This window comes from Metopolophium dirhodum, chromosome 1 (assembly GCF_019925205.1).
Source record: "Metopolophium dirhodum isolate CAU chromosome 1, ASM1992520v1, whole genome shotgun sequence".
NCBI lineage: Eukaryota > Metazoa > Arthropoda > Insecta > Hemiptera > Aphididae > Metopolophium > Metopolophium dirhodum.
The window spans coordinates 2,801-30,749 of record NC_083560.1 but is presented as its reverse complement, the minus strand read 5'-3'; the positions used below and the strand labels follow the sequence as shown (position 1 = coordinate 30,749).

Genomic DNA, 27,949 nt, shown 5'->3' with positions numbered 1-27,949 from the left:
CCTTAGTTCCCCTCGAAGACCGCTGGTAAGACTATTATGTCCTATCCATTATGTTATATCTATATTATCTATGATGGAGCCATACCCAGCTCACTCGTGTAAACAATTTGAAGCACATAAAAGCGATTAACGCGTCTCTATTAATGATAATATGAAATCCCAGACCTGTCCCCCATACTCTGATATTAAGAGCCCAGCCCACCTTCATATTCTCTATGCAAAAAGTAAATTTAAGACAAATTTGTAAATCAATGCACAGTCTCTCTATTGTACTAATATTTGTGATTTCATTAATTTTCAGTATTTTGTATAATTAGATTGGGAAAACATAAGACAATATCATTTACAAGACTGTGACTAACACAATCATACTTTGATAAAAGTATATGATATAAGTACCTTCTATATTTGAATTCTTCGTTTTTTTCCCGGTACTTTATTGGTGGACGGCACTTTAACAACGGTCCCTCGATCTACTAAGGCAACCTTGAGGCATTTCCTTTTAGGAAATTAATTAAATTCTCAAACATAACTCTTAATTCAAGAGTTTGTAACTAATATAATATATGTTATGATATTTATGGACGACACTTGCACCATGGCCCCTCGATATAGTAATGTGGCGACCCGGCACATCTCTTTTAGATAAATGATTAAATACTTAATCAAGTCTTCCAATTTACTAAACTATGTTTTGTAGATAATTTGAAGAAAAATTTAAAATTGAAGAGAGACTGTGTGAATTAACAAAATTTGTGGTATGAAATGTTTATTTGAACACCTGTTATAATGTATTATATTGAACTTAAGTTAATTTTTTATAATGTACTATAGTAAACATTTGAACGTTTATTACAATATACGTATATTATACATATATTTCAAGTATGATTTTTTTTAGTTTTTTTTTTTTGATAGTTACCTACTTACTACAATTTATTTTATTACAGTTGGCTTTTATGATTTGTTTGAACTCTTAGTACGTATTTTTTGGGGAGATCCCTATTATTACAACACCGTTACCAATATGCGTTTTTTTCTGGTTAGTTAATATAATTGCATGTTTTCATGATTTCTTCGTATTTATGCTTATTTTCTTAAAATGTTTTTATATTTTCGGTTCATCCGTTACCTACCTACCAAGTGTGTAAATAAAGAATTTTTTTTGTAAACCAATTTGAATTATTATTTATTAATTTAAAAAAATTTTAATAAAAACGTTTTCATTCAGTATTTTTTTGAATATTTTATTATTTTTAATATTTTTGAATATTTCAGTGCATATATTTGCCTGTTTTTAGTGCATACATGCAGGCAAATATTTAACACTTAAGAGGATGTCAGATTTTTAGCGCACCATTTATTTCTCTCTCCGACCCACGCACAATCATTTTAGTGTTTTCTTAATCGTACATTTGGTATGCTACGCGTGGGTCAAAGATGGAAAACAAATAGTGCGCTGACATCCCCACCAGCAACACGAGTGAGCTGGGTATGGCTCCATCATAGATAATAGAGATATGGATAGGACATAATATCAGCGGTCTTCGTCCTTCGAGGGGAACAATTGAGGCCAAATAAAGTATACTCATATCGAGTATCGACTATCAATATAAAGGAGCCTCAATTGCCTTCCCCTCCGGGAACGCGGCCTCAAATGTATTTAACATAGGCGTGGACTATCCATGGTGTCAACAATTAGAGGATCAACTTGATAATCAAACACTTAAGTTCGGCAACCTCAGGATCTTTTTATTCAAAGTGTACTAATGAGTCATAAGAAGGTTAGTTAGGTAAACCTATGGTTAGTTGCAAGCTAGTGGTCTTTGCAATTCAAGATCTTATCCTACGTATTCGGCATTGTTAACATAACTATAGTTATATTCTACCTTTACACTTTTTCTTCCCCCATCTCTCACAGCTATATACAGGTTCAGCCACTCTCATTCCACACCTCCATATGATAGGTATTCTGTCTATCCATCTCTTCTTCAGTCTTCTCGCCCCTCATTTCCCACCTAAATTAACTAACTTCTATAGCCACTCTCACTATCTCTTATCATACAGTGACCGAACCACCTAAACCTATTCTCTCTTGTTTTCACCACAATATGTACACTCCCTACACTACCCTTAATTAATTAATTTCTTATTCTATCCTCTTTTGTACCTTAACACCTTACTTATTATTCTCGTATCTGCTACCCTCACTCCACTTACCTACCCTAACCTTACATTTCTTTTTCATCTTTCCCTTTCATACACCAAACATTCTGAAATCCTGTTGACCCATTTCCTTATCTTCGCCATATTACACACTACCTAATTCCTATTCACCCAGTCTCTAGTTACCTACAAGTCATCGTACTTGATTATCGGTGAAAATATTTAAATATCATTGAGCGAATTCCCTACTCGAAAGAATTGCTTAAAAAAATATCATACCTCGCCAATTTTCTAATTTTGAACACGACTTTATTGATAGCCCGAATAGTGTTATACCGGTATAGTTACAATACAAATATTGAAAATTTTCGGGCAATACATCCCCTGATCAATTAACTATAATAAAAAAAACCTACTGAGAAATAAGAAAATACATACCCCGTGACGGAATCGAAATCTGCTACGAAACTTAGTCTTCAAAACACTGAAACGTTCACACATTTCAATCTGCTTATGATATATTATTCCCAGTTTGAAAATGTTCACTGACGAATACCATTTCTGAAATAACACGCATCTTATGCAGTAAAATGTTCTACAATATTCTAATGACCTAGTTACAGTCTACAGGTATTATATAAACCTACCAATAAATACCTAATATTAATTTGTATTACACAGAGTTTGTATGTTTAAATGTTGTATTCAAAGATTTATTAGTTTTATTTTTATACCTAACAAAAATTACATTTATTCACAGGTCAGTTATCAACTAGAACTCGACTACGAGTAAGACAGCGTTTGGATTGTTCGGACTGGCGTATAATTTATTATTATTATACATTGCGCCTTTGGTAGGCAGTAGTAAACGTATATGCTTCTACGTTACTTAGTTAACAGAATTTCCGCGACAATAAATATTTAATTCAAGTCTAAAAAGTAAATGTAAGACCAAAATAATATAAAAACAAACTTATGCATAAACATCGACTCTTCCAGTGAAACCTAGCTGTACTGCAGCACACGCTGTCGTCGAAGAAACAGCTATCTTCATCCGTCTACATCTCGCTCCATCTCCATCTCTCTCTAAATCTCGCTAATTGAAACTTATCTAGTATACAGTGACGTGGTGTTCGATGAAAAAGATTGAAATAAGATAAAAATACATATTTTTTTGGTTTTGAATATGAAAGCTGTGAGATGATCGATATGAATTTTGTGAGAATTCTAGAGGTACTAGAAAACTGAGACGAGTGTGTTGAATGAAATAAATTAAAAAATTGATTAACACAACAATCGGTTAAAAATTAATTTAATTCAAATAATGAGATGAACCTTATTAGATCATTCCAGAACAAGCCCCCAGTTGTTGGTCGCATGCCAATTTTAACCATATACTAGACCACAAGTTTATAGACATTCTATAATGTATTCTCCTGCCGGTGACACTGTTGGGGAAAATATATTTTTTTAGTAATTAAATTACGATATGAATTATAAATTACGTAGGTACTTGTCCAATACTCGACTACCAGAATTAAAATTAAAGAATGTGATATACCTAGGTAACCTATCGATAGATTCTAAAACAGATACTTAACCTAGGCACAAATAATATCACAATATCAAATAGTGAAATGTGAAAATTTGAAGAAAATTTCCCTTAGGTATATCCCGTAAAACCCCCCCAAAAAAACGTACGTTTGAGGTGTTATCTTAAACCCCAAATATTTAATGCCCGTATCCCGTATCCATAGAAAATGTATGTTTCACATTTAACGAAAACTAAAACTATCGTGACGGAACTGAATTACGAAGAACGTATATAACAAAAATAATCGTCACCAAGTGATAGGTATAATCTGCTATAGTGCTATGTACTTACAAATCATATTAAATAACATTAATCATTATGTATTTTCTTATTTTGTTAGGTAGGCATAAAAACCTACCTTCCTACTTATAAAAGCATTACCTAATCATTGATTTAAAATTTTAAAAATTATTCTACTATAACAATAAATTAACAGTTGTAGGCAAAGTATTATAATTTAAGGTATTTTTCATAATATCCTAATTTTTGTACACCTATAACAACTGGATTTTAAAGACTACTCTACGTCTAGCTGGTATATAAGTTTGTCTGACAATCAATATTTACATTAGGTCTACCGCTTCAACAGAGTAGGAGGACAAAACTTACGTAATTATTTATTCTTCCGGCGAAACGCGTTCCCTTCGAGTGTATAATAATGTCTAGTGTCAGAGCTGTGCATCTCCGCCAAGGAAAATGCAGCGCGCGTCTTCATATCTCCGATCCAAAAGTTCAGTCTGGAAGTATTGAGATTAATGACATTTATAAAAATAGGCACCTAGTTTAATAACCAGAATGGAACGAAATATGTGAGTACGTATTGGAATCGCTGTTCGTCTCAAACGATTGTCATTTGCCATAGATTATTTATAATTATAACCTCACCGTTCTAATCATAGAAAATATATATATGGTCCTAACCGATGGATGATGGATATTTTTACATTATCTTCAAAAAAACATTTATTTGTTTCTACTAGACGCAAATGCGGTAAATTGAATTCAACTTTATCATATAGATAACGGTTTTTTTTACTTGGTAACCATTCATTTATTACTTGGTTTATTAAAAAATTCTAATTGATATAAAATAGTAATTGAATAAAAATAGTTTTATTGATCCCAATATTTAAAAATAATGTTTCGAATAAAATAATAAAAAAAATTTAAGAAATACCTATTAATTAATATGTATTACCTAAATAACAAAATAACTAAATAAATTCGTAGCTTAATAAAATGTCCAGAAAAATTAAAAGTCCAATTTAAACGAATATAAAATATAATTTAGATAGGTGTATAGGTAGTGAATAAGTTATATTTTGAGTTTCATTATAGGACATCAGTCAATCAGATGCTATTTAATATTTTAAAATAAAAAACTTCGACAGTAATTCCATATTGGCAAGTGTTGTTTTCTATAATTGGAAGACCGAAGTTATAGTATCGAGCATAATCGGTACGTAAAAAAATATAAATATAATTTAAAAAAATTACCTTTATTTAATTGTATTTAATTTTTTTTTAATAAGTTTTTATAATATTGACTTCAACCCATATAAATGTTCTAATTTCATTTTTCAATTCGTTGATAATATATGAAACGAATTCTTTGCTTGGAAAGCAATGTTTAGAAAATTCAGAAAATGCAGTTTATATTAAAATCCGTGGCCTAATTATAAATAATAATTTCTGATGCATTGATGCTGAAGAGTGAGAGAGGTGCACTATCAGCCGAACCGAAATCTAACATCTTAAACACTTAATATAAACAATTTTTCACACACGCGTCATGGTATGAAAATAAAAAATATTTATAATTAATATTTATACCGATTTTCTACCGATTTATACCGATCTTCTATATTAATAATAATTATAAATATATAGCAATAACAAATCATTTTTGAGTAGCGGCCAACCGGGAAAGTTCCCAGTATTCCGCCGGCCCAGTCCGCTCCTGGTTCATATTGTAACCGAAAAATCTAAATAATCTATTATAAACACAGTTACTTTTTACAGATATTATAAGTTAAAATTTGGACGAAATTACATATTAAAACCAAAAATAACGATTTTAGTTATTTTGTTGTAATTTAAAAATAGTAAGTATTCGCGGATTTATGAAACTTTTAGAGTATATTATTACAATTTATAGACACGATGACACTTTCAAATGTTATTATTTGGGCAAAAATGACTTTAACCTACTATTGTAGGTGCTAATGTCTAATAGTAAAATAAATTACTTTAATCTCAATATTATTTATTAGTTAACGATGTCTTTGCTCAAAATCGTTTTTCGTTTGTCGTTTTGTATTTTAATAATTTATACATAGATATATTATTATTACTAATAATTATAGTAGGTGTGTTTGTTTTATTTCATTAATTAATTTAATACTATACCAATAAATTATATATTAATTAATAATTTTTGAAACATTGTGTTCGAAAAAATAAAAATAAATGTGATTTTAATTAGTCTTGTAATGTACCTACCTATATGTAAAAAATAAATAAATATAATAATAACTATTGAACTTTTAGGGAGATAATAGGTAACACATTCGTGTATGTAGTATTACACTATTTATATAGGTATATTTATATACCTATACAAGTATATGAGTAGGTATGTTATTCATAAGTGCGCACACGTCAGGTTAAGCAGTTGACCATTCCGTGAATATTACTTTTATGTGTCCATGGTTATACGGCCCTAATCCCTATGATATAGAATATAGATATTAGGTGAACAATAGAAGTTAAGTATGTGACACTAAATTAATAGTTACCTATAACTTATAATAACGTTTATTTGGAAAAAAAAATTACCAGTTATTAATTAAAATTGTATCTTATGACTATTATCAGTTATAAGCTATAACATATATTTCTATAAATTAAACCAGAACATATATATATATTTATATATATTGAGTACCCTATAAAGGTATGCACCTATTAATTATAATTATTCTACGAACAGGGACTGGAAAAACGACGACGACGTTTATATCTCGCGTATTTTATACATTTCTAGTCCAGAACTAAAATATGCGCCTACAACACTTGGATAGCACATTTTTCGTAACATTAAATATTTGTTTTAAGTCTTAAAAGTAAATTTAAGCCCCAAAAGAATATAAAAACAAACTTACTTTAATTATCGACTCCTTCGGCGGAATCCGTGACGTGTGTGAATTGCGACGCCCATGAGGAAACGCTCCAGAATACAGCCAGAACTTAGAATATCTTCTTTGCTTATTGAAATTTTAGAATTTTTAGTCGAATGTGTCTTCTGCAACGACTCTGAGATTTGCCATAGATAAATAAATAAATGATAGATATTATACTAGGTACATCAATATGATGAATCCACGGATATAATATAATGCAACTTTTTGTATCAAAGAGTTCCGTGTTAAGGAACAATTTGTTCATTGAAATTTGATATGACAATAAACCAAAATAGTTTATAATTTTGATTATATTAATATGATATGGGTATTATTTAAATTATTATTTTCGTTTATCAATTTAATTATTGATTAAGGTGGTGAATAGATATCAGAAGCACAATAATATTTTTTTAAGAGCATATTGTATTTTATGAATTATTAAATAAAAATGTGATTACTGGATTTTAGAGGTACAGTAAATTCATCAAATAAAATAATACCAACTAGATTTCTAAAACTCCGAGTCCATAATTATAGATTCTGAACGGATCGATGACTGTATTAATTTTACAATGATGTGTTCTTTATTTTTTAATATTTTTAATTATTTTTTCTTGGTGGTATGTGTAAACGATAAGTATTCGTAATAAAAATTCAATTTTCATATATAATATTATTTTATAGACACTCAGTATATGTAATCATATGTTTATTTTTAGTTTAGTTTAGTTGTAGGTATTTAGTAAATAATAATAGGTATACGAAATTGTTTTTTCGAATAGCAATTTATTGTTTGTATTAGTACCTACACCATAATAGGGAACTAAAATTTTGTAAATGATGTACAAATGTATTTTTGGTGTTTTAAGGCTGCTGTAAGATCAATTTATGAGAATCCTTGCATTAAATTGTTAGGATTATTTGATATTATTTGATATGAATAATTATTTTATTACATATAGGTAAGTCGATCAGAAACCATATTTACACTGAATGTTAATAGTAAAAAGCTATTAAAATATCTATTATTTGTATTTATTTGTTAATAATAATTAAGACTTAAATATTAGCAGTAATCTTGTTCCTTTCACAAAATGTTTTTTAATTATTTTTAATTTAATTTACATTTATTTTATACGTTTGGCATTTATCCCAAAGTTATCTCTGAATAATAATTCAATGATTCAATTTAATAGTTACATTATATGGATTATAAAAACTACAGTTTCCAGCTTCTACTACAACATTGTTTTATGTTTTTAATTTTTTAAATTCAGTCTGCACCTTGTGTCGGTGATTTTACACGTAATATAATAAAATTGATACTAGTGATGAGTAGGTACCTGATTGTTTAATCAAATTATTTACACGATTTCAATAAAAAAATATCTATGAAGTATAAACATCCGCATTTCTATTAACTATAAATTCATAATTGTATGAGCTATACATGTTACATATATTTTTCGAAAAAATTATTTAAAAAAACAAGAATAATTCCTATTTTACGCCTAATTTAAGTCTAAAAAGTAAATGTAAAATAGTAGGTAATAATATGAAAACAAACTTACTCGTAAACATCTACTCTTCCGGTGAAACGTAGCTAGAGTGCCGCCATCGCCGAAGAAACAGCCATCTTCATCCATCTCCATCTAATCATCTCACTCCGATGAACTGAAACTTGAAAGTATCGAAATACTTTATGAAAATAACCTGATCATAATGAAATTTGCGAGTTTTTATTAAAACTTACATTATAATATGTACGGTTTAACAAACTGTCTGTTTATATTAGTGGCTTATTGTTTTTTTGTTCACTGAAATCAAAATATACAATATATTATATTTATAATACAATAGTATTTGCTTAAATTATTAGAATTGTTAACCGTCGCCGACGAATTTCGACAATTGACGATTGCCATAGATATTATAAAATATATTGTTTATTATGATAAATCCATAGAACTTATATATTATAGTATTATCTAATACTATCAGTATTATCAGTACCTATACGGTATATTTATAAATCGTATGTTCTTTTACAGAAATCTTTGTCATCTGCAATGCACCTATTCTGGTTTTCTATTTCAATTATAGTTCGCATGCCAAATTTAACTATACAAACTGGTCCAGGCGCGGACTGGCTGGGATGCTGGGATGCTACAGCATCCCTTGCCCTAAAATATATTTGCCTAATATTATTTATTATATATTTAAAGACTCTAGACACCTAATGAACAACAGATTGTTACCAACTTACGATTACTAGTAATCTATAATATTGTACAACTTTGATTGAAAGTTTTTTGTAACTTGGTACTTATTTACGTGTTTAACGTATATTCAATATTTTTTCAAAACAAAATAAAATATATTAATATTTTATAAATAATCTACATGTATTAAATTCGCCCCAACAATTTATGTTATTTGTCCTTTAAATTGTGTAGTATCCCGTGCCCTATTTTACCAGTCCGCGCCTGAACTGGTCCGTAAGTTTATAGACATTCTAATACATTCTCCCGGCAGTGTCAATAGACACAGTGTTTGAGAAGTTATATTTTTTTGGTACCTAATTAATTTACAATATGAATTCAGAATTATTATAAGTTACCTATGTAGGTACTTGTCCAAAACTCTACTACCGGGAAGCCATTGGTATTTATGGTACAGCCTTACGAAGTTCACGATTTTCGGTGTTTTACGCACCCGTACAACGCTTAAAGTTTACCGAGCTTAAGTATAACAAATTAATTTTTTTTTTAATCTAGGTAAATCAACGTTTTAAAATTGATGATGCAAAAATAATTCTGACACCCACCCATGGTGGATTTACATAACAAGTCGAGGGATGTTTTTGATTTTAATTGTTCGAGCAAGCGCAGTGTGCGAGTGACTACACCGGATATTATATGAAAATACCAAAAAGTTCAATTAGCTATAATATAACTTAAAAATAAGATTGACCGCCAAATTCAGACTCTCTGTCGTTTTCAGTTAAGAACTAATGATTTTCGGCAATTAATTTTTGAAATATCGTTCATAATTCGTTGTAACTTGTAATTTATATACCTATTTTAAAAATATTATTCGTGGGTAATTGAAACGTCTAAAATGTATTATATTATATACAAATATGATAATAAACAAATAATAATAACTCAACTTAACCGGCTACGGTATTAATAATATTTAATAATATCAATATAAGTATAGTATACAATATCCTAGGCTGTCAAATCGTCCCCACTTGGAATCGTTTTTCGTATACAATGATATTATATCATTGAATTCAAATGTAACACTATCCATAACAGTCACCCACTTGTACCCTACTGTTCAGCAGAGTCACTTCCAAATTTTTTTTTTTTTTAATTGACCTCCCTTCTTATTTAAATTCTGACAAACGAGTTTTGGTTAAGTATATACGGCCCTGTCTACGGCCAGTAAAACAATTAGGATTCTCGGGACACGGACAAAGTCAATGTATTGGACCCTGAGGTATATGTATACAATATTTGTTTATAGGTTACCTATACAAAAATAAATAATGATGGTGATTTTTTTTTTAAAAACCTAAAAAATTGTATGTGAAGGCCCACTGACCAGTGTATTGTTATTAAAATATAACTACACTTTTAGTGTTCTTTTTTTTATTATAAATATTAATTAAAGCTTTCCACACATAAAAGTAACTCAATAACAATAAAACAATAAAACACTATAAAAATATAATTTTAAAGATAAATATAGGTATTATTATGGATAAATAGGGGCCCCTTGTTCTTCGACAACAAATTAGATAGCATGATAAATTATAAAAATAGATATTTTTATTTAATATATTTTATTTGATTTAAACATTAGATTACAATGCAATTATTTAAAAATTTAAAGTAGATGCTGTGCGCCGTCGGGGCCCCTTGAGCCAACGATGAGCAGCCCTCTACAGGGGCATTGCCCCGGCTGCCCCTGCGGTTGTTGCGGCACTGTTATGACTGGTAATTCAGTTATTGATATTATAATATATATTTATACTATTTGAAGAAAAAAAGCGTATAACTAGAGCAGTAAAGCAATATATTATATATTACTATAGTTTAAGGATTATTAAGAGAATATTTTTGGATTTTTTAGAACATATTAGAATCATATTTTAAACCTAATAATCCATTATTTACTTATAATTAACTTATATTATTGTAATATAATATAAAAACATGAATAACATTTTGTTAGATAGTTTATTTAAATATTATAATTTTTCAACTTACATTCGCCAACGACCATACCACGTTGAATACACCAGTTCTCGTCCGATCACTGAAGTTAAGCAACGTCGGGCGTAGTTAGTTAGTACTTGGATGGGTGACCGCTTGGGAACACTACGTGCCGTTGACTTTTTTTGCTTTTTTTATAAACTTTATTTCTTTATTTATTAAAAGAAAAAAATTTAAGTAAAATTTGTCGATTTCAGTTCATACAAATGATTTAAACTTACGTGCCATTCACTCCAAATTCCCTTAGTCCCTACATCCTTGTTTTGTCAATATAAATAATGTCCATCGCGTTTACAATCATTAACAATTCATAACTTTCTTCATTTAATTTTGTTTAGTTCGCCAAAGCATTCTAGCCAATTAATATACCTACTTTCACTAATTATACCTACTTGTCTTATTCTGTACTGAAACGTAATCATATAGAATATAATATGCCTGTTATTATTGATTAATGTATTATGTATTAATTGTATACCTTACGCACCTTTACAAGTCATTATATTATTTTTTTGTTATCGCTATGAACGTTTTGTATGTCAAAATAAATGCCATTCGATTTTATGTATCAATACTCAATTTAGTCGTCGTTTGCCTTTGCTCTTTGCATATGCAGTGAAATCTCGATAACTCGAATCGATGACAGGCACAAAAAAAAATTTAAAAAATTAAAAAACACACATTGTAAAATCAATACATTCATCGCTTCGCTCAGAATCTAAAATAGAATCTATTTTAAATATATAGACAAAAATAATTTAACCACAAGTTAAATTAAACGCTTACTTTTGAATATTATTATTTTAATTTAACACCAATATTTAAATAAGTTTAAACACTGATAATTTTTATGAGGCATAAAAATTAATTTTAGACTGATTGGACTTTATTTTTTGGTCTGTCGTCATATTTCGGAGCAGTAAAAATACTAAGATTTTCAACTATATCTTTTCTAGTTGGTAGTTTGTAGTGTCAAAAAGTAACATATTCTCCTTATTTGTTTTAATTGTTTTAATTAATAAGTAACCAAGTTTTCGACAAAATCTATTCTCTTATTTTTTTTAAATTAAAAAACCAATAACCGTATATCTTGAACTGTTCACCAAAATATGTTTATATTAGCAATTTCTATGCATGGAATAATTTTCAAAATATTTTAACTCTTTTTGAGAACTTTAGAAATTTTAAATTTTCGAATTTTTTTGTTGTTTTTTTAATAATTGTTGATAAAAACTTTTGCTTTGTCAAAAACATTGAACATTTAATACAAAGTGTAACATTAGTTCTTATTACTGGAAGAAAAAAAAGTTGAGGGTCCCTCATATGTTTTTTGTGAGTGTTTTAAGTTTTTTACAATTATTGTTCATATTTTTTAAAATTAAGTTCATAATTCATATTCAATGGTATTATTTAATTAATTGGTCATTACAATAAAACAAACATTGACACTGACTATTACAGACACCATGTCATGTTTTGAATTTATTAAAGCTATTATTTTTGTAAAATAGAAAAATAAGATAAAACAAACTGATAATTTAGATTTTAGATTCTGAGTGGAACAATGAATGTACTTATTGATTTTAAAATGATGTGTTTTTTTTAAATTTTTTTTTGTCTATGTACACAATAAGTAGTCAAAATAATGCTTCGATTTTCAACTTCAGTATCTTGTTCGATTAGAAAGTGAATATTGTTGGTGGTTAAGCATTTAAAGTTCAAAAATATTGACAAAATAATGAAAAATCACGAAAATTAGCAAATTATTTTGAGTTAAGAAAAAACTTAGAATATTTTTTCGGTTATTTTGTTGAGATTGTATAATATTATTCGTGGGTACTTGAAACTTCTAAAGTATACTAATATATTAAATCTATGATAGTATCACGGTTTTTTCTTGATGTATAACGCGTTATAAGTACCTAATGGATATTGTGATATGATTAATTTGGAATTTATTACAGGTCAATTATTTTTTTTAATACTATAGATAAGTACCTATATAATATGTCTTAAACCTAGACTGACATACCAGCTCCACTCAGAATTGTTTTCCTTACACAATGATATTATATCATTGAATTCAAATTTAATCCCATCCATTATACAGTGATCCACTTGTAACCTACTGTACAGCAGAGCGACATCCACTAGCATACCTTTTTTATTATAAATACTTCAATGTTGTACTAAATGACAAAAAAAATGCTTGTATAAATAATTTTTTTTGTTAGGTAATTTGTTCAAGGTTTATTCGGTAATTACCAATTACAAATGTAAAGACTATCTAAAAGATCTTTAATCTTAATGATATCTTACAAAATAATAAATAACTACCTAAACATATTTGGCAGTATTTGTGTATTATTTATTTTTTATGTAAAAGGTTCATAATAATAATAATAATACTGCTGTATGCATAATACATAATAATAGTATTGGAAACATTCATAAACACAACATATTTGGAAAAATAATAATATTTTATTTGGTTGGATACTAAGTGTAAAATGTTTAAGTATATATTATACATTTATACGTTTGTCTATTAGATTTAATAAAGATTTATAAAAATATAGAATAAATATATTGAGTATTAATGTACAAAACTACAAAAGTATATGAGAACATAAAAATTAATTGACACTATTGGCTTCAGCCAAATTACCAAAACACCAACTAATACTTCATATTCGACTTCATATTATAAATTAACACACAAAATTGTGTTTCTATAAAAAAAAATATCTATGCATAATTAATTTTAAGATAAAAAAAAATCCTTAAAATTACATAATATAAATAAAATCACAAAATTCGAACTAGGATCAGACATACTGTACTAAATAAAATCACATAAATAAAAAAAAAATTGAAGGAGGGTGTTGGCGCCCGCAGGCAAATGCAGTTTAGAAAACAAAAAAAAATTTGGAAAAAATTTAGAAAAAACTTTTATTGTAGGAATACATATTACAAAGTCTATACAAAAAATTCAAGTAGTCACATAACAAAAAAAAAATTGAAGGTGGGTGTGGGCGCCCGCAGGCAAAAGCATTTTAGAAAACAAAAAAAAAATTTGGAAAAAAATTTAGAAAAAACTATTCAAAATATTAAGTTCATTAAAGAATGATTATTCATGGGGCACCAAGTTATCAATTTCAAGTCAAAACAAAAAATTTAACGTATGAATACACATTACATAGTACAAACTAAAATGCTCAGAATCTTAAACAGAAAAAACTATTCAAAATATTTAGTTCATTGATGATATATTATTATTCAAAGTGCACCAGGTTATCAATGTTCAAAAAGTATATACAAAAAATTCAACTAGAGTTACATAACAAAAATAAAAATTGAAAGAGGGTGTTGGCGCCCGCAGGCAAATGCATTTTAGAAAACAAAAAAAAATTTTTAAAAAAATATTATTGAAGGAAAACACATTTAGTCTATACAAAAAATTCAACTAGAGATACATAACAAAAAAAAAAATTGAAAGAGGGTGTTGGTGCCCGCAGGCAAAAGCATTTTAGAAAACGAAAAAAAATTGAAATTAAAAACTTCAAACTAAAATGTCCAGAATCATAAACAGAAAAAAACCATTCAAAATATTTAGTTCATTGATGATGGATTATTATTCAAAGTGCACCAGGTTATCAATGTTCAAAAAGTATATACAAAAAATTCAACTAGAGTTACATAACAAAAATAAAAATTGAAAGAGGGTGTTGGCGCCCGCAGGCAAATGCATTTTAGAAAACAAAAAAAAATTTTTTAAAAAATATTATTGTAGGAATACACATTACAAAGTCTATACAAAAAATTCAACTAGTCACATGACTAAAAAAAAAAATTGAAGGAGGGTGTTGGTGCCAGCAGGCAAAAGCATTTTAGAAAACGAAAAAAAATTGAAATTAAAAACTTCAAACTAAATGTCCAGAATCATAAACAGAAAAAAACCATTCAAAATATTTAGTTCATTGATGATGGATTATTATTCAAAGTGCACCAGGTTATCAATGTTCAAAAAGTATATACAAAAAATTCAACTAGAGTTACATAACAAAAATAAAAATTGAAAGAGGGTGTTGGCGCCCGCAGGCAAATGCATTTTAGAAAACAAAAAAAAATTTGGAAAAAAATTTAAAAAAAACTATTCAAAATATTAAGTTCATTAAAGAATTACTCAAATTGTACCAGATTTTCAATGTTTAAACAATTTGGCTAGAGTTAAAATCATAAAAAAAAAATTGAAGGGAGGTGTGGGCGCCCGCAGGCAAAAGCATTTTAGAAAACAAAAAAAAAATTTGGAAAAAAATTTAGAAAAAACTATTCAAAATATTAAGTTCATTAAAGAATGATTATTCATGGGGCACCAAGTTATCAATTTCAAGTCAATACAAAAAATTTAACGTATGAATACACATTACATAGTACAAACTAAAATGCCCAGAATCTTAAACAGAAAAAACTATTCAAAATATTTAGTTCATTAAAGAATTATTCAAAAGGTAACAGACTGTCAATGTTTAAAAAATTTGGCTAGAGTTAAAATCATAAAAAAAAAAATGAAGGGAGGTGTTGGCGCCCGCGGGCAAATCGATTTTAGAAAAAAAAAAATATTTTCAAAAAAATTTAGAAAAAACTATTCAAAATATTTAGTTCATTGATGATGGATTATTATTCAAAGTGCACCAGGTTATCAATGTTCAAAAAGTATATACAAAAAATTCAACTAGAGTTACATAACAAAAATAAAAATTGAAAGAGGGTGTTGGCGCCCGCAGGCAAATGCATTTTAGAAAACAAAAAAAAATTTTTAAAAAAATATTATTGTAGGAATACACATTACAAAGTCTATACAAAAAATTCAACTAGTCACATAACTAAAAAAAAATTGAAGGAGGGTGTTGGCGCCCGCAGGCAAAAGCATTTTAGAAAACAAAAAGAAATTTGGAAAAAAATTTAGAAAAAACTATTCAAAATATTAAGTTCATTAAAGAATGATTATTCATGGGGCACCAAGTTATCAATTTCAAGTCAATACAAAAAATTTAACGTATGAATACACATTACATAGTACAAACTAAAATGCCCAGAATCTTAAACAGAAAAAACTATTCAAAATATTTAGTTCATTAAAGAATTATTCAAAAGGTAACAGACTGTCAATGTTTAAAAAATTTGGCTAGAGTTAAAATCATAAAAAAAAAAATGAAGGGAGGTGTTGGCGCCCGCGGACAAATCGATTTTAGAAAACAAAAAATATTTTCAAAAAAATTTAGAAAAAACTATTCAAAATATTTAGTTCATTAATGATGGATTATTATTCAAATTGCACCAGGTTATCAATGTTCAAAAAGTAAATACAAGAAATTCAACTAGAGTTACATAACAAAAAAAAAATTGAAAGAAGGTGTTGGCGCCCGCGGGCAAATCAATTTTAGAAAACAAAAAATATTTTCAAAAAAATTTAGAAAAAACTATTCAAAATATTTAGTTCAATAAAGAAGGATTTTTCATAGAGCGCCAGGTTGCCAATGTTTAAAAAATGTATACAATTTCATTACTTAAAGATAAACTCATAAAAAAAAATTGAAAAGAAGATGTGGTTGCCAGTAGACAAATGCATTTTAGAAAGCAAAAAAAAATTTAAAAAAAATATTATTGTAGGAATACACATTACAAAGTCTATACAAAAAATTCAACTAGTCACATGACTAAAAAAAAAAATTGAAGGAGGGTGTTGGCACCCGCTGGCAAAAGCATTTTAGAAAACAAAAAAAAATTTGGAAAAAAATATTATTGTAGGAATACACATTACAAAGTCTATACAAAAAGTTCAACTAGTCACATGACTAAAAAAAAAAATTGAAGGAGGGTGTTGGTGCCCGCAGGCAAAAGCATTTTAGAAAACGAAAAAAAATTGAAATTAAAAACTTCAAACTAAAATGTCCAGAATCATAAACAGAAAAAAACCATTCAAAATATTTAGTTCATTGATGATGGATTATTATTCAAAGTGCACCAGGTTATCAATGTTCAAAAAGTATATACAAAAAATTCAACTAGAGTTACATAACAAAAATAAAAATTGAAAGAGGGTGTTGGCGCCCGCAGGCAAATGCATTTTAGAAAACAAAAAAAAATTTTTTAAAAAATATTATTGTAGGAATACACATTACAAAGTCTATACAAAAAATTCAACTAGTCACATGACTAAAAAAAAAAATTGAAGGAGGGTGTTGGTGCCCGCAGGCAAAAGCATTTTAGAAAACGAAAAAAAATTGAAATTAAAAACTTCAAACTAAAATGTCCAGAATCATAAACAGAAAAAAACCATTCAAAATATTTAGTTCATTGATGATGGATTATTATTCAAAGTGCACCAGGTTATCAATGTTCAAAAAGTATATACAAAAAATTCAACTAGAGTTACATAACAAAAATAAAAATTGAAAGAGGGTGTTGGCGCCCGCAGGCAAATGCATTTTAGAAAACAAAAAAAAATTTTTTTAAAAATATTATTGTAGGAATACACATTACAAAGTCTATACAAAAAATTCAACTAGTCACATAACTAAAAAAAAATTGAAGGAGGGTGTTGGCGCCTGCAGGCAAAAGCGTTTTAGAAAACAAAAAAAAATATTATTGTAGGAATACATATTACAAAGACTATACAAAAAATTCAACTGGTCACATAACAAAAAAAAAAATTGAAGGTGGGTGTGGGCGCCCGCAGGCAAAAGCATTTTAGAAAACAAAAAAAAATTTTGAAAAAAATTTAAAAAAAACTATTCAAAATATTAAGTTCATTAAAGAATTACTCAAATGGTACCAGATTTTCAATGTTTAAACAATTTGGCTAGAGTTAAAATCATAAAAAAAAAATTGAGAGGAGGTGTTGGCGCCCGCAGGCAAATCGATTTTGGAAAACAAAAAATAAATTTGAAAAAACTTTAGAAAAAACTATTCAAAATATTTAGTTCATTAAAGAATGATTATTCATGGGGCACCAAGTTATCAATTTTCAAGTCAACACAAAATATTCAACTAGAGTTACGGTACTAAAAAAAAAATTGAAGGGAGGTGTTGGCGCCCGCAAGCAAATCGATTTTAGAAAACAAAATTAAATTTGGAAAAAAAATTAGATAAAACTATTCAAAATATTTAGTTCATTAAAGAATTATTATTCATGGGGCACCAAGTTATCAATTTTCAAGTCAATACAAAATATTCAACTAGAGTTACAGTACTAAAAAAAAAATTCAATTCAAATTCAAATTAATCTTGAAAAATTTTTATACAAAAAAAATCTACTAGAGTTCAATGAATTGGAAAAAAAATTGTTTGAGAAATCTGTGTGAAATAACACTTAAACAAAAGAATACACTGGAAGCTAAATACTGCAATACATATTAACTACAATCCAAAAACTAGTTATTGTTTACATTATAATAATACGAACAGTTATTATGATCAGAGGTGTATCACCGTAATATATGTATTAGAAAATGTATAAAAACGAATGTAATTTATAAAGGATGCAAAAAAATTAATTCAGAAAAAGGTCCTGCACGGACTCTATTATGTGATTGTAATTTATGAAGGACATAAAATAATGTTTAATTTAAAATAATATTGTGTTTGGCTGGGTCTACAGTCAATATTAAATAACAAACTCATAAGTATTGAAAACCTTATAAAATCCTAAAAAAATTATATTTTGTTATATTTTAAAATACATTTTATAATTTGTTGTGTTAAAAAAATCATTATTTAATGTTGGCTGTATTTAAGTTTTTAATAACTATACTGGTACAACTCTAGCTGACAGTCTTTAAGACCGTGTTAAAAACTATAATAATTAGTTAACGTCTAATTTACTGTCCTATCCTAACCTAACCTAACATAACCAAATTAATAATATTTAAATATTTTCTTTCATTGTTATGTTTACAATATCGAATACCTTTATAGTTAGTAGAAAAAGATCATCGCAAAGCTCTCGACTAGTGATTGTAGTCGTCTATCATCACCATAGCTTCAACTAATCTTAGGTTTACCAATCTACCTTCTTATGACTAATTACATTAGGACACTTTGAATAAAAAGTTCCTGAGTTGCAGGTTGCCGAACTTATAAGTGATTGACTATCAAGTCGATCCTTAGATTGTTGACACCTTAGTTCCCCTCGAAGACCGCTGGTAAGACTATTATGTCCTATCCATTATGTTATATCTATATTATCTATGATGGAGCCATACCCAGCTCACTCGTGTAAACAATTTGAAGCACATAAAAGCGATTAACGCGTCTCTATTAATGATAATATGAAATCCCAGACCTGTCCCCCATACTCTGATATTAAGAGCCCAGCCCACCTTCATATTCTCTATGCAAAAAGTAAATTTAAGACAAATTTGTAAATCAATGCACAGTCTCTCTATTGTACTAATATTTGTGATTTCATTAATTTTCAGTATTTTGTATAATTAGATTGGGAAAACATAAGACAATATCATTTACAAGACTGTGACTAACACAATCATACTTTGATAAAAGTATATGATATAAGTACCTTCTATATTTGAATTCTTCGTTTTTTTCCCGGTACTTTATTGGTGGACGGCACTTTAACAACGGTCCCTCGATCTACTAAGGCAACCTTGAGGCATTTCCTTTTAGGAAATTAATTAAATTCTCAAACATAACTCTTAATTCAAGAGTTTGTAACTAATATAATATATGTTATGATATTTATGGACGACACTTGCACCATGGCCCCTCGATATAGTAATGTGGCGACCCGGCACATCTCTTTTAGATAAATGATTAAATACTTAATCAAGTCTTCCAATTTACTAAACTATGTTTTGTAGATAATTTGAAGAAAAATTTAAAATTGAAGAGAGACTGTGTGAATTAACAAAATTTGTGGTATGAAATGTTTATTTGAACACCTGTTATAATGTATTATATTGAACTTAAGTTAATTTTTTATAATGTACTATAGTAAACATTTGAACGTTTATTACAATATACGTATATTATACATATATTTCAAGTATGATTTTTTTTAGTTTTTTTTTTTTGATAGTTACCTACTTACTACAATTTATTTTATTACAGTTGGCTTTTATGATTTGTTTGAACTCTTAGTACGTATTTTTTGGGGAGATCCCTATTATTACAACACCGTTACCAATATGCGTTTTTTTCTGGTTAGTTAATATAATTGCATGTTTTCATGATTTCTTCGTATTTATGCTTATTTTCTTAAAATGTTTTTATATTTTCGGTTCATCCGTTACCTACCTACCAAGTGTGTAAATAAAGAATTTTTTTTGTAAACCAATTTGAATTATTATTTATTAATTTAAAAAAATTTTAATAAAAACGTTTTCATTCAGTATTTTTTTGAATATTTTATTATTTTTAATATTTTTGAATATTTCAGTGCATATATTTGCCTGTTTTTAGTGCATACATGCAGGCAAATATTTAACACTTAAGAGGATGTCAGATTTTTAGCGCACCATTTATTTCTCTCTCCGACCCACGCACAATCATTTTAGTGTTTTCTTAATCGTACATTTGGTATGCTACGCGTGGGTCAAAGATGGAAAACAAATAGTGCGCTGACATCCCCACCAGCAACACGAGTGAGCTGGGTATGGCTCCATCATAGATAATAGAGATATGGATAGGACATAATATCAGCGGTCTTCGTCCTTCGAGGGGAACAATTGAGGCCAAATAAAGTATACTCATATCGAGTATCGACTATCAATATAAAGGAGCCTCAATTGCCTTCCCCTCCGGGAACGCGGCCTCAAATGTATTTAACATAGGCGTGGACTATCCATGGTGTCAACAATTAGAGGATCAACTTGATAATCAAACACTTAAGTTCGGCAACCTCAGGATCTTTTTATTCAAAGTGTACTAATGAGTCATAAGAAGGTTAGTTAGGTAAACCTATGGTTAGTTGCAAGCTAGTGGTCTTTGCAATTCAAGATCTTATCCTACGTATTCGGCATTGTTAACATAACTATAGTTATATTCTACCTTTACACTTTTTCTTCCCCCATCTCTCACAGCTATATACAGGTTCAGCCACTCTCATTCCACACCTCCATATGATAGGTATTCTGTCTATCCATCTCTTCTTCAGTCTTCTCGCCCCTCATTTCCCACCTAAATTAACTAACTTCTATAGCCACTCTCACTATCTCTTATCATACAGTGACCGAACCACCTAAACCTATTCTCTCTTGTTTTCACCACAATATGTACACTCCCTACACTACCCTTAATTAATTAATTTCTTATTCTATCCTCTTTTGTACCTTAACACCTTACTTATTATTCTCGTATCTGCTACCCTCACTCCACTTACCTACCCTAACCTTACATTTCTTTTTCATCTTTCCCTTTCATACACCAAACATTCTGAAATCCTGTTGACCCATTTCCTTATCTTCGCCATATTACACACTACCTAATTCCTATTCACCCAGTCTCTAGTTACCTACAAGTCATCGTACTTGATTATCGGTGAAAATATTTAAATATCATTGAGCGAATTCCCTACTCGAAAGAATTGCTTAAAAAAATATCATACCTCGCCAATTTTCTAATTTTGAACACGACTTTATTGATAGCCCGAATAGTGTTATACCGGTATAGTTACAATACAAATATTGAAAATTTTCGGGCAATACATCCCCTGATCAATTAACTATAATAAAAAAAACCTACTGAGAAATAAGAAAATACATACCCCGTGACGGAATCGAAATCTGCTACGAAACTTAGTCTTCAAAACACTGAAACGTTCACACATTTCAATCTGCTTATGATATATTATTCCCAGTTTGAAAATGTTCACTGACGAATACCATTTCTGAAATAACACGCATCTTATGCAGTAAAATGTTCTACAATATTCTAATGACCTAGTTACAGTCTACAGGTATTATATAAACCTACCAATAAATACCTAATATTAATTTGTATTACACAGAGTTTGTATGTTTAAATGTTGTATTCAAAGATTTATTAGTTTTATTTTTATACCTAACAAAAATTACATTTATTCACAGGTCAGTTATCAACTAGAACTCGACTACGAGTAAGACAGCGTTTGGATTGTTCGGACTGGCGTATAATTTATTATTATTATACATTGCGCCTTTGGTAGGCAGTAGTAAACGTATATGCTTCTACGTTACTTAGTTAACAGAATTTCCGCGACAATAAATATTTAATTCAAGTCTAAAAAGTAAATGTAAGACCAAAATAATATAAAAACAAACTTATGCATAAACATCGACTCTTCCAGTGAAACCTAGCTGTACTGCAGCACACGCTGTCGTCGAAGAAACAGCTATCTTCATCCGTCTACATCTCGCTCCATCTCCATCTCTCTCTAAATCTCGCTAATTGAAACTTATCTAGTATACAGTGACGTGGTGTTCGATGAAAAAGATTGAAATAAGATAAAAATACATATTTTTTTGGTTTTGAATATGAAAGCTGTGAGATGATCGATATGAATTTTGTGAGAATTCTAGAGGTACTAGAAAACTGAGACGAGTGTGTTGAATGAAATAAATTAAAAAATTGATTAACACAACAATCGGTTAAAAATTAATTTAATTCAAATAATGAGATGAACCTTATTAGATCATTCCAGAACAAGCCCCCAGTTGTTGGTCGCATGCCAATTTTAACCATATACTAGACCACAAGTTTATAGACATTCTATAATGTATTCTCCTGCCGGTGACACTGTTGGGGAAAATATATTTTTTTAGTAATTAAATTACGATATGAATTATAAATTACGTAGGTACTTGTCCAATACTCGACTACCAGAATTAAAATTAAAGAATGTGATATACCTAGGTAACCTATCGATAGATTCTAAAACAGATACTTAACCTAGGCACAAATAATATCACAATATCAAATAGTGAAATGTGAAAATTTGAAGAAAATTTCCCTTAGGTATATCCCGTAAAACCCCCCCAAAAAAACGTACGTTTGAGGTGTTATCTTAAACCCCAAATATTTAATGCCCGTATCCCGTATCCATAGAAAATGTATGTTTCACATTTAACGAAAACTAAAACTATCGTGACGGAACTGAATTACGAAGAACGTATATAACAAAAATAATCGTCACCAAGTGATAGGTATAATCTGCTATAGTGCTATGTACTTACAAATCATATTAAATAACATTAATCATTATGTATTTTCTTATTTTGTTAGGTAGGCATAAAAACCTACCTTCCTACTTATAAAAGCATTACCTAATCATTGATTTAAAATTTTAAAAATTATTCTACTATAACAATAAATTAACAGTTGTAGGCAAAGTATTATAATTTAAGGTATTTTTCATAATATCCTAATTTTTGTACACCTATAACAACTGGATTTTAAAGACTACTCTACGTCTAGCTGGTATATAAGTTTGTCTGACAATCAATATTTACATTAGGTCTACCGCTTCAACAGAGTAGGAGGACAAAACTTACGTAATTATTTATTCTTCCGGCGAAACGCGTTCCCTTCGAGTGTATAATAATGTCTAGTGTCAGAGCTGTGCATCTCCGCCAAGGAAAATGCAGCGCGCGTCTTCATATCTCCGATCCAAAAGTTCAGTCTGGAAGTATTGAGATTAATGACATTTATAAAAATAGGCACCTAGTTTAATAACCAGAATGGAACGAAATATGTGAGTACGTATTGGAATCGCTGTTCGTCTCAAACGATTGTCATTTGCCATAGATTATTTATAATTATAACCTCACCGTTCTAATCATAGAAAATATATATATGGTCCTAACCGATGGATGATGGATATTTTTACATTATCTTCAAAAAAACATTTATTTGTTTCTACTAGACGCAAATGCGGTAAATTGAATTCAACTTTATCATATAGATAACGGTTTTTTTTACTTGGTAACCATTCATTTATTACTTGGTTTATTAAAAAATTCTAATTGATATAAAATAGTAATTGAATAAAAATAGTTTTATTGATCCCAATATTTAAAAATAATGTTTCGAATAAAATAATAAAAAAAATTTAAGAAATACCTATTAATTAATATGTATTACCTAAATAACAAAATAACTAAATAAATTCGTAGCTTAATAAAATGTCCAGAAAAATTAAAAGTCCAATTTAAACGAATATAAAATATAATTTAGATAGGTGTATAGGTAGTGAATAAGTTATATTTTGAGTTTCATTATAGGACATCAGTCAATCAGATGCTATTTAATATTTTAAAATAAAAAACTTCGACAGTAATTCCATATTGGCAAGTGTTGTTTTCTATAATTGGAAGACCGAAGTTATAGTATCGAGCATAATCGGTACGTAAAAAAATATAAATATAATTTAAAAAAATTACCTTTATTTAATTGTATTTAATTTTTTTTTAATAAGTTTTTATAATATTGACTTCAACCCATATAAATGTTCTAATTTCATTTTTCAATTCGTTGATAATATATGAAACGAATTCTTTGCTTGGAAAGCAATGTTTAGAAAATTCAGAAAATGCAGTTTATATTAAAATCCGTGGCCTAATTATAAATAATAATTTCTGATGCATTGATGCTGAAGAGTGAGAGAGGTGCACTATCAGCCGAACCGAAATCTAACATCTTAAACACTTAATATAAACAATTTTTCACACACGCGTCATGGTATGAAAATAAAAAATATTTATAATTAATATTTATACCGATTTTCTACCGATTTATACCGATCTTCTATATTAATAATAATTATAAATATATAGCAATAACAAATCATTTTTGAGTAGCGGCCAACCGGGAAAGTTCCCAGTATTCCGCCGGCCCAGTCCGCTCCTGGTTCATATTGTAACCGAAAAATCTAAATAATCTATTATAAACACAGTTACTTTTTACAGATATTATAAGTTAAAATTTGGACGAAATTACATATTAAAACCAAAAATAACGATTTTAGTTATTTTGTTGTAATTTAAAAATAGTAAGTATTCGCGGATTTATGAAACTTTTAGAGTATATTATTACAATTTATAGACACGATGACACTTTCAAATGTTATTATTTGGGCAAAAATGACTTTAACCTACTATTGTAGGTGCTAATGTCTAATAGTAAAATAAATTACTTTAATCTCAATATTATTTATTAGTTAACGATGTCTTTGCTCAAAATCGTTTTTCGTTTGTCGTTTTGTATTTTAATAATTTATACATAGATATATTATTATTACTAATAATTATAGTAGGTGTGTTTGTTTTATTTCATTAATTAATTTAATACTATACCAATAAATTATATATTAATTAATAATTTTTGAAACATTGTGTTCGAAAAAATAAAAATAAATGTGATTTTAATTAGTCTTGTAATGTACCTACCTATATGTAAAAAATAAATAAATATAATAATAACTATTGAACTTTTAGGGAGATAATAGGTAACACATTCGTGTATGTAGTATTACACTATTTATATAGGTATATTTATATACCTATACAAGTATATGAGTAGGTATGTTATTCATAAGTGCGCACACGTCAGGTTAAGCAGTTGACCATTCCGTGAATATTACTTTTATGTGTCCATGGTTATACGGCCCTAATCCCTATGATATAGAATATAGATATTAGGTGAACAATAGAAGTTAAGTATGTGACACTAAATTAATAGTTACCTATAACTTATAATAACGTTTATTTGGAAAAAAAAATTACCAGTTATTAATTAAAATTGTATCTTATGACTATTATCAGTTATAAGCTATAACATATATTTCTATAAATTAAACCAGAACATATATATATATTTATATATATTGAGTACCCTATAAAGGTATGCACCTATTAATTATAATTATTCTACGAACAGGGACTGGAAAAACGACGACGACGTTTATATCTCGCGTATTTTATACATTTCTAGTCCAGAACTAAAATATGCGCCTACAACACTTGGATAGCACATTTTTCGTAACATTAAATATTTGTTTTAAGTCTTAAAAGTAAATTTAAGCCCCAAAAGAATATAAAAACAAACTTACTTTAATTATCGACTCCTTCGGCGGAATCCGTGACGTGTGTGAATTGCGACGCCCATGAGGAAACGCTCCAGAATACAGCCAGAACTTAGAATATCTTCTTTGCTTATTGAAATTTTAGAATTTTTAGTCGAATGTGTCTTCTGCAACGACTCTGAGATTTGCCATAGATAAATAAATAAATGATAGATATTATACTAGGTACATCAATATGATGAATCCACGGATATAATATAATGCAACTTTTTGTATCAAAGAGTTCCGTGTTAAGGAACAATTTGTTCATTGAAATTTGATATGACAATAAACCAAAATAGTTTATAATTTTGATTATATTAATATGATATGGGTATTATTTAAATTATTATTTTCGTTTATCAATTTAATTATTGATTAAGGTGGTGAATAGATATCAGAAGCACAATAATATTTTTTTAAGAGCATATTGTATTTTATGAATTATTAAATAAAAATGTGATTACTGGATTTTAGAGGTACAGTAAATTCATCAAATAAAATAATACCAACTAGATTTCTAAAACTCCGAGTCCATAATTATAGATTCTGAACGGATCGATGACTGTATTAATTTTACAATGATGTGTTCTTTATTTTTTAATATTTTTAATTATTTTTTCTTGGTGGTATGTGTAAACGATAAGTATTCGTAATAAAAATTCAATTTTCATATATAATATTATTTTATAGACACTCAGTATATGTAATCATATGTTTATTTTTAGTTTAGTTTAGTTGTAGGTATTTAGTAAATAATAATAGGTATACGAAATTGTTTTTTCGAATAGCAATTTATTGTTTGTATTAGTACCTACACCATAATAGGGAACTAAAATTTTGTAAATGATGTACAAATGTATTTTTGGTGTTTTAAGGCTGCTGTAAGATCAATTTATGAGAATCCTTGCATTAAATTGTTAGGATTATTTGATATTATTTGATATGAATAATTATTTTATTACATATAGGTAAGTCGATCAGAAACCATATTTACACTGAATGTTAATAGTAAAAAGCTATTAAAATATCTATTATTTGTATTTATTTGTTAATAATAATTAAGACTTAAATATTAGCAGTAATCTTGTTCCTTTCACAAAATGTTTTTTAATTATTTTTAATTTAATTTACATTTATTTTATACGTTTGGCATTTATCCCAAAGTTATCTCTGAATAATAATTCAATGATTCAATTTAATAGTTACATTATATGGATTATAAAAACTACAGTTTCCAGCTTCTACTACAACATTGTTTTATGTTTTTAATTTTTTAAATTCAGTCTGCACCTTGTGTCGGTGATTTTACACGTAATATAATAAAATTGATACTAGTGATGAGTAGGTACCTGATTGTTTAATCAAATTATTTACACGATTTCAATAAAAAAATATCTATGAAGTATAAACATCCGCATTTCTATTAACTATAAATTCATAATTGTATGAGCTATACATGTTACATATATTTTTCGAAAAAATTATTTAAAAAAACAAGAATAATTCCTATTTTACGCCTAATTTAAGTCTAAAAAGTAAATGTAAAATAGTAGGTAATAATATGAAAACAAACTTACTCGTAAACATCTACTCTTCC

At 28.2% G+C, this 27,949-nt stretch overlaps 2 long non-coding RNA genes and 1 other non-coding gene across 3 annotated transcripts; 1 reads left to right on the top strand and 2 right to left on the bottom strand.

Annotated features, from left to right (window-relative positions):
• Window positions 1-2,604: 2,604 nt before the first annotated feature.
• Window positions 2,605-7,056, bottom strand: LOC132934680 (uncharacterized). The gene is made up of 3 exons (XR_009663060.1): window positions 6,925-7,056; window positions 4,370-4,497; window positions 2,605-2,727 (listed from the first exon to the last, which is right to left on the bottom strand). It is a non-coding gene; the product is annotated as an uncharacterized LOC132934680 (long non-coding RNA).
• Window positions 7,057-11,229: 4,173 nt separating this feature from the next.
• On the top strand, window positions 11,230-11,352 carry LOC132937682 (5S ribosomal RNA). Its single transcript, XR_009663782.1, has one exon. It is a non-coding gene; the product is annotated as a 5S ribosomal RNA (ribosomal RNA).
• A 10,665-nt stretch (window positions 11,353-22,017) lies between these two features.
• Window positions 22,018-26,469, bottom strand: LOC132934683 (uncharacterized). Its single transcript, XR_009663061.1, has 3 exons — window positions 26,338-26,469; window positions 23,783-23,910; window positions 22,018-22,140 (listed from the first exon to the last, which is right to left on the bottom strand). It is a non-coding gene; the product is annotated as an uncharacterized LOC132934683 (long non-coding RNA).
• Between the last annotated feature and the right edge of the window lie 1,480 nt (window positions 26,470-27,949).